The sequence below is a fragment of the Octopus bimaculoides genome, chromosome 24, assembly GCF_001194135.2.
Source record: "Octopus bimaculoides isolate UCB-OBI-ISO-001 chromosome 24, ASM119413v2, whole genome shotgun sequence".
Lineage (NCBI taxonomy): Eukaryota > Metazoa > Mollusca > Cephalopoda > Octopoda > Octopodidae > Octopus > Octopus bimaculoides.
Window position 1 is genome coordinate 35,969,121 of NC_069004.1, and position 9,311 is coordinate 35,978,431.

At 39.2% G+C, this 9,311-nt stretch overlaps 1 protein-coding gene across 1 annotated transcript in view; it reads right to left on the bottom strand.

Moving 5' to 3' along the window:
* Positions 1-9,311, bottom strand: part of LOC106875000 (zinc finger SWIM domain-containing protein 5) — a 39,408-nt gene that overhangs the window by 18,701 nt on the left and 11,396 nt on the right. The gene's annotated exons all lie outside the window — the stretch shown is intronic.

A 9,311-nucleotide genomic window follows, 5' to 3' on the forward strand; every position in this document is an offset into this window, starting at 1 on the left:
TATATATATATATATATATATCCACTGTACTCAACATGAGTTCTATACCAGATGTTTGCACTATGTCAAATATATTATTGATACTGTTACATTACTATATATATATCCATACGTACACATACAAACGCATATACATACACACACATGTATGCCAATGTGTAGAACTGATAGTATATAACCACCACACTACACCTCCTCTAACCAGAAGTAGCACTGAACTTGAGCCACCAGAGATGCTCATATGAAGGGCCTTGCTATCAAGAAAATATTTCCTCTGGTAAAAGCACATACTTACTATAGCTAGGACTGCATCTCAAAGACTGAGCCTTCTCTTTAAGGCCAGAAGATATTTCAGCTCCTAACAACTGCTGGTACTCTATAACACTCAAATATCCTGGATTGCATCCAGAGCAGCGTTATTCGTTGGATTGGTACAATTCTTTATTGGACACACTCCAGCCTCAGCTCCACAGACATACTGTCTCCATTCCCTGTCTTTTCTGTTGCTACTAAAACAGCTTCAGCTCTTCCCATCTAGTTGCTCTTGTACCTCCATCACGCAGGTGCCCCCAATTCCCACTGAGTCTTGCTCATCTCTCCACCTCTCACCACTCTTACCCTAAATCAACTCCAAATCCTAGGTCTTCATCTCCAGAATATTGCTCCTCTGGAAGCTCTTCCCTGCTCATCTTTCTCACAGATGTTAACTTGTAAAAGTTTAAACCTTAACATAAAAGCATTGATCTCACATGTCTCACACTCACAAACACACACCTGAGAATAACACATACAAATCTAAGGCTTTCTCTTATTTACTTTCACAGTTCATGCTGCGGAATGTTTTTCAGCTTTCCAAGTGTTTATAAGATATCAGGTCAAGTATTGAAGATCAGTTTAGTTATCTGTTGCTTTCCCCATTAAAACAGTGGTCTTTTAATTATGTTTGAGACTAATTATTGAAGACAGCAACTGTTAACAGGGCTCGTGAGGAAACACTTAGCTGTGTTACATTATCTCTTTACATCACAGCTGAGCAAAGGATAAAACAGGGCTGCACAGCTACGATACTGAAACGAAAAGGTTGTCGTTGCAGTGGATTCGATTATTATTACAACAACCAAAACAAACATGTCAGAACACTCAAATGTGAAAGCAATGTTAATCATCTTTTTAAATAGGAACTAAATTTATCTTGAATTTGTTTCCTGTGGTCAGATAATCAATAAATAGTTTAGTTTGGACATCTTCAGACATTTCAAAGAAGCAGTGTGAAGGAAGTGGCCTGAAGCTTGGACAACAAAATCAGGATGATGCACCATTCCAAAGCACTTTCTCCTTTTTTGGCAATGCAGGAGATAATTCTCTGGATTTAGCTCCTGAAGCCTATTTTTGGAAATCCACTCACAAAGGCCATCAACTTTAGATTGTAGAACAGATCAAAGAAAATTTACTATGAGAACTGTGTTGGTCCTGAAAACATTTCAGATTTAGCAGTTTAAATATTACACATCTTACATACACACTGATGTGCATGAGTACAGACACACACACACACACACACACACACACACACACTTATTTGTTATATAAGTAAATTTTTTTTGAAATGCGACCTTGACGGAGAGAAGTTCACTTGAATGTGCCTTCCAATATAAAAAGGTTCACCACTAATGAATTAGGGATTCAAAGCAAGCAAGAAGTTTTGGGTATGTTAACTGGTAGCAACCAGATTCTGGAAAATAATGTTACCGTATGAGAATGGGAAGCCCTCAATAATCCTGAAGCATTTTTCAGAGGCTGTACAATCGTCTGGGAGCATTGTACCCAAGAGAAGCAGCTGCACACCCTAACATGAAGGACACCCAGTTGACTGACAAAAGAACACAACAAACCACTTGCTTACATATCAAGGAATTGAGCCAACAACAGAATCAATGGGGGTCACTTGATCTCCTTCAAATCACACGGATTCTCTTAACAGGACAAAAACAAAAAAAAAAGACATGATTCTGAACTCCCCCCACACAAAGATGGGGAGATCACATCTGGAATCTCTGACCATAAGTCTGTTCAATCAAGGATGAACAGGGGTTAAACAACAAAAAATCCAGGATTGTTGCTGCTGCTGTTGTAAATACTACAACATACAAACATCTCAAGTTGAATCCAAAAAAGGCCACCCATCTGATTTTATCAACACACTACAATCCCTTGCACACACATATTTTTCCTCTCTCTCCCTCACATACACTTCTAAAAGTGTTTCTGCTCCTCTAAACAAGGTACTGACCCTTCTCCAACCAGGTGGACTTGACCCAACTATTCTTATTTCTGCCCTGTGTTGCATCTGCCTGATCCTGCACTAAATACATCCCTCCATCAGTCAGTTCTTCTCCAAAACTTTCATCTGCTGGAATTCCTCTTTTGCAATCAGTTTTCCTGCTGATGCTCACATACACTTATTGAGAATGAACATCAACCAAATGAATTTCACGAATGCAGGAGTAAAGTTTTCAGGGACCCTCTGTAGTGAATCTCTGACTATTTTATAGAAAATGGAAACAAAGAAAATGAAAAACTGATTACCAGAGACAGTTGACACTTCACATTTACAATGATTTACAGTTTGAAGAAAGTTCTGCCAATGGAATATGCCAATCTAATTACTGAAAACTTCCCAGAATTTCCTGAGCAAATTAACCGGGAATGTCTTCAACTGCAGCTGTTAACTAGAAACATGTCTCTCTCTAAGTTGCATTTGAATACAAAACCATTTATGCTGAATACAGCACATTTAACCATTATTGTAGAGTTAGAACAACATTAATGATAGCAATTTGGGATTTGGTAATAAGGAAACAAAGAAAAAAGTTAATTCTCAGCATTATAAACTATTGATAAATAGGGTTGTATTTGATGTATAGCCTGTTCCCCGTATTATATTACCTAAATGGAACAATTATTTGAAGCAAACACAAAACCAAACTATTACAGAAATTCAAAGGAAATTCACTTTTGACTCGTGTAGTCACAGTGTGAGCAAAAATGCAGTGGAAAAATTAACTCAATGTGAAGCTAGTAATATAAAATACTTGGGCCTACGTGAAGCTAGTAATATAAAACAGAGTCTAATATTGAAAATATTTTTTCTTACTATACTGTCTATCTCTCTCTCTCACACACACACACAGGCTTCTGTCTAGTTTCTGTCAATGAAAACGTCACTCACAAGACCTTGATTGACCAGAGTTTACATTTGAAAAGTCTTAGCCAAGGCATGGTGATCAGACAATAAGCGTAAGCCAGTGTCAACGGTGACTCCAGAAATTTCAAGCCAGAAACTACACAAGACGAGCCTCGTCCTGGAAGATCTGTAGAGCTCAATGAGGACGTCCTGCAAACCTTGGAACAAAATTCCATCATAGCTGATGAGGAACTAGCAGAAAAGCTTGGATTTGGTTATTCAACCATTCATCAACACCTGCATGCCATCAGAAAAGTCAGCAAATTGGTTCAATCGGTTCCTCACAAACTTTCCAAGTTTAATTGTGCACAGAGATTGAATGTGTGCTTTTCTTTGCTATCATGTCTCATGAAGAAACCTTTTTTGGACTGAATAGAAACTGGTGATGAGAAATGGGCTCTTTATAAAAATGTCAAGCACCGAAGAGAAAGGAGAAACACCAGCATCCCAGGCTAAAGAAGGTCTTCACCCAGGTAAGGTGTTGTTATCTGTCTGGTGGGATATGAAAGGTTTAGTCCACTTTGAATTTTTAAACCCAAACCAAACGATAACAAAGCAGACCTGCTGCAAACAGCTTGAGCGGCTGAAGTCATCACCAGAAGAGAAACCACCATCTTTGGTTTCAAGATGAAAGGTGTTTCTCCATCAGGATAATGCTCGGCCACATATAGTGAGGATGACATTCTAAAAGCTGGAACAGTTTGAATAGGAAATGATGCCCCATCCACCATATTTGCCAGACATTGTCCTACCTGATTATCATTTATTCTGCAGTCTCCAAAATCATTTGGCTGGGAAAAATAAGAACTCTGTAGATGAGGTCAGAACAGCACTGGAGGAGTATTTTTGGTCAAGAACAAGTGAATTTTGGAAGAGGGGTTTTGCAAGTCTACCAGATAGATGGAAGAACATTGTAGAAAATGAAGGAGTGTATATTTTAGATTAAAAAAGAACTTTATCTTAATTTTGAAAAATTAAAGAAGTATGAAAAAAGCATTATTTATGGGATGACCCAATACATACAAACACACACACACACACACACACACACACACAGAAACTGAAAGAAGCCTGTCCTGTGTAGGGGTGGGGTTTGATTATTTTTGTTTCTTTGTTTTGACATCATGTGGTAGATGTAAATCAGTGTCATTAATTTCCAATATTCTTCAAAATCATGTTCAGCCATGGGGAAATATTACCTTGTTTGCGAACAGGTTATGATTGGTGACAAGAAGGGCAGCTGGCCTTAGAAAATCTGCCTTAATAAATTCTGTCCAACCCATGCAAGTGTGGAAAAGTGGACATCAAATTGAAGATGACAGACACATTTCTGCAGCATATTTCTCATAGCAAGTCAGCTTCATGGAGACAATCCTCTCCCTCTAGCTCCTGTCAATACTGTATACAGGCAGGAATAGCTGAGGCAAGGAAGACACCCCTATGTGGTTGCTCAAACTAAGAGAAATAGCAGCTAAATCTCTTCCAAATCACATTCTACCAGCTTAAAAATACACACCACACACTGATAATCTAGTCTCTGATATACAAATCAAACAGGATTGTGGAAGCTGGAACACTTTTGATCACATCCCTTTAATGAATGCTAACAACACCTCTAGAGGGGTTTGAACTTAACAGTGCCAGCTACCAGAACACTCAACAAGCTGTTCCCAACTTACAGCTGAGTAGACCGAGTCACTTTCATTCCTGTATAGTAGAAAAGCCTGCAATTACAATGGAGCCAGTCAGTGACGCTTTTACTTGTAAGCCATTTAAAAAGTGGCCACCACCATCACCACCATCATTGATATTAATGATTATTAATAATAACAACAATAAAAACAACCACGATAGAAATTATAATAATTATAAAATGCAAGCAACAGCGCTAGGGGCAGATAATACATACACTGCCCTAACTAACCTTGCTCAGGCTACAAGGGTTATTATAAGTGTAAATTAATCCCACTGACTGGAGATGGTATATATATATATATATATACACACACACACACACATATATATATACATGCACACATATACATACATACATGTACATACCTTATTAAAGAATGATGAAATATAAAGGTAAAGAAAGGTAATTAAGTGTAAGAGGAGGGTGTCGGGGCGCTTCCACCCACCACTCTTTTGTAAAGTTGAGGCTGAGAATGTGTTTTGTAATTACAGGTGTGTTTTTATAAAATTACATGAAGAACAGGAAGGAACTGTGTCCTCCTTAAACAGTTCCTGTTATTCCCCACCACCAGCAATGACAGAGTGGGACGAGAATTACACAGGGAGACAAGAATAAAATATGACTGACTGCAGACGGGTGGGGAGAGGCAAAGAAAAAGAAAGACAGGAAAATGAAAAAGAAAAGTATTTTTTCAATAAGTTTGGAGTCAAGAATAAGATTTTTGCAAATTATTAAGCTTGCCAAAGGAAAAGAAATTAGATGCATAAAATGTCTAAATGAAATACCTTATAACTTGTGTGTGTAAATGGTTGAGTATCTCTCAGTTAAGTTCTCTTAATGTAACTTACAGGGAGAATCAGGGGCAGTGGGTGGGGGCAATATATGATAAATATATATATATATGATAAATCTTTAAATTATATTTGATAGAAGAAGTCTCTCAGTCTGAAAATGGTGATTCTACAATTGCTCACAGAACAACCTGCACAGATGACATTTGTTTATAGCAATCAAATGTTTGTGCTGTACATTAGCTGACTCTCTCCATCAAATGGACATGGCCTGAACAGATGCACGGGGTTCCACATATTGAAGTGACCACAGAGCAATGGGAGATGAAGTGTTATGCTCAAGAATGTAACAAACCAACCGGTTCAGAATCGAAACCATGATCCTGCAACCATGAGTGCAACACCCTAACTACTGGGCCATGCTCCCTCACTGTCTATAGGACACCTAATGTGTGTGTGAGTGTGTGTGTGTGTGTAATATACACACACACACACACACAAGTGTCTGTGTATGTGTGTATCCCACAGTTTGACATCCATAAATTAATAGATTGGCAAAAGAAACTGATAAAAGTAGTCCCAGCTCAAAGTGGTGCCCCAGGATGGTGGAAGTCTGATCATGAAAACAAAGATTGTGTGTGTGTGTGTGTGTGTGTGTGTGTAAGTGTATCATTATCATTTACTGTCCATTTTCCATGCTGGCATGGGTTGGATGGTTTGACAGGATTTGGCAAGCCACAGGGCTGTGTCAAGCACCAATATCAGGTTCTACAGTTGGATGTCCTTCCTAACTCCAACAGTGCCACTGCCACAAGACAGGGAAAAGGCCACTTGACCGAAGTGGGGGTTGGGGAAGTATTTGAGAGGGAGACATAGCTTTATGACAGGTGTTGACATGCTAAAGTATGGTAGAGGGACATGTGCAGCAACATGGCTCCCACTTGTTAGATAAAGGTGAGTGGGAGGATAGTAATGAGGTATCGGAGCGCAAGCCAAAGGTGAGATTAAAAAAGGATTTGGATTCGGAGAGGAGGAGGAGGAGAGGAGTTTCAGAAGAACGTGAAGGAAGAATAACATAGACGCATACATTTACACACACACACACACACATATGTGTGTGTGTATGCACATGCATACATACACCCTCTTCACAATGACTGCTTGCTGCTGCTATTTCTATTTCTTGTGACAAAACTTGTCATCTTATTTGACCACTTCCGGTTGTGGTTCTTATCAAGGACCATCTTTTCTTAGACTTTACTGTTGTTTCCTGATATGTATAGCTTAGAACTTTTCTCTTGGTTTTTTTAATCACTTCATTCATTCATTCACTCATCTGACCCCGTAATACTAACATGTACAATCATAACCTGTAATTATTTAATTCCCAAAATAACCTTTAAACCCTAATTCCCTAAAATCTTAGTTCTTCATCCTTGTTTCATAATGTTTTCGCCATTGTTCTCTAAACTTTGTATGCATTCTTATTTTACTTTATGCCTCACGGTTGCCATGTCTCTCACCCCAACGATAGTAAACTGGCTATTGCTTGTCCGTGATGTACCTGCTCATTCCTGCCGCCGCCACCACCACCACCACCTATACCAGAAATCTATTCTCAATACTGGGTTCTGCCTTGCTTCTGTACCAGAAGACTTGCATACCTTCACCATCCTTCCCTACAACCAACAATCGCCCACACTACTGCATGCACCAAAAGGTGATATGTTACTTAAGAAATTATTAGTAAATTAACAAACCACCTACCTCTTTCTCCCTATATATAATGGTTTAACCATTAGCAGATCATTTATATAATTAATTATACATTGACCTATTTGTATTTGCAGTTGTAATGCTTATATTTACAATGCTACTCACTACCAATAGTGACAACAATTTTAACATGAATGATGGTAGGTTAAAGCAAGACCAACTAATGTGACATGTCTGTTACCAAACGATCAATGAAACCTTCTCACTTGCTCATGTTCCCTCTTGCATCCCTCACAAGGTTCTCAGAGTTGGTACTGTTAATGTGGGCCCATTGGAAAGTAGGTCTAGTGAGACTGTTGAGCTGCTTGAATGGAGGTGTGTTGATGTATGCTACATGCAAGAGGTAAGGTGGCGAGGAGCTTCAGCCAGGTTCCTCACAGGCAAGACATACAAGTATAAGAGTTTCTGGGAAGGCAACAGTGAGGGGTAGGCAGTATGGGCAAACTTCTTACAGAGAAATGGGTGGATAAGGTCATAGAGGTAGTCAGAATGAGTGATAGAGTGCTTAAGCTCAGGCTAGTCTTGCAGAATAGCATCAATTATCTCTGCCTGTGCCCCACAAGCAGGCCTACCAAGTGATCCGAAGGATCATTTTTATGATATTCTCCTGCAGGTTACCTCTAAGACAAATAACAGGGGTCTCATCTTTGTGGCTGGGGACTTCAATGGACATTAGACAGCAGCCCAGTATTTTCCATGGTGGACATGGAATTGGTTCACGAAACAACGAGGGAACAAGCCTGCTGGGGTTCTGTGATGCAAATAACCTATTGATCTACAACACCAACTTCGGGAAGCTGACCAGTCACCTGATAACCTACCAGCCAGGTGGCTACACTAGCCAGATTAATTACATTCTCACCAGGTAGTGGGATGCATGGTTGCCCTCAAGTACAAAGACCCTCTCTGGTAAAGAATGTATCCCCCAGCATAGACTAGTCATTAGTGACTTTAGACTCCAGGCCAGAAGGATGCCAAGAAGAAGACCAATATGGAAAAGAAGGATTTCGAATCTTAAGGATCCTTCATGCGCTCAGAGACCTAGGGAGATCCTAAGTGAGAAATTTGATGAGCGGGAGGAGGAAGGGCTACAAACTTGTGACATGGAGGGCAAATGAGAATCCCTTCTGTAATCAATACGATCAGTTGTTTCTCCCTACTTCGCCATTTGTGACTCTTTGCACATATTAAAGCTTTAGGTTTTCATTTAACATCAGTCAACTTTATTTGAGGAGACGTATTATCAAAGGCGTTCCAACTGTGACCACCTAGTCTTATTGAAACATAATGTATCTCAGACTACATTATCTAAGGTGTTGTTTTTCTTCTTTTTAACAGTGAGGCTTGAGACGAAGGCAACTTTGTCTTTCATCCTTCCAAATAATCAATAAATGCTAAGTGTATCAATTAAGTGCCGGCGGAGGGGGGTCAATAGCATTAATTGGCCTTCTATAGTCTAGGTTACAAATCAAATTACTATTATTATTATTATTATTATTGAAGTACTTTATTATTCGCATTAACAGAATCGTTAAAAGCGTCGAAGAAAACGCCCCGGGATATGAGTTCAAATCCTGCCAAGATTAACATTTGACTTTCATTCTCTAGGGTTAATAAAATAATGTAGCACTCAAGTGTTGGAGTTGATGATATCGACTCAAGCGCTTCCTGCAAAAACTGCTGGCCTTGTGTCTAAATCAGAAACCATTACAATAATAATAACTGATTTTTATACGAAGAAGACATAGAATAGAAAAAAAGGAGGTGGAGTGGGAGAAAGAGCGAGAAGGTAAAGGGGGGGGGA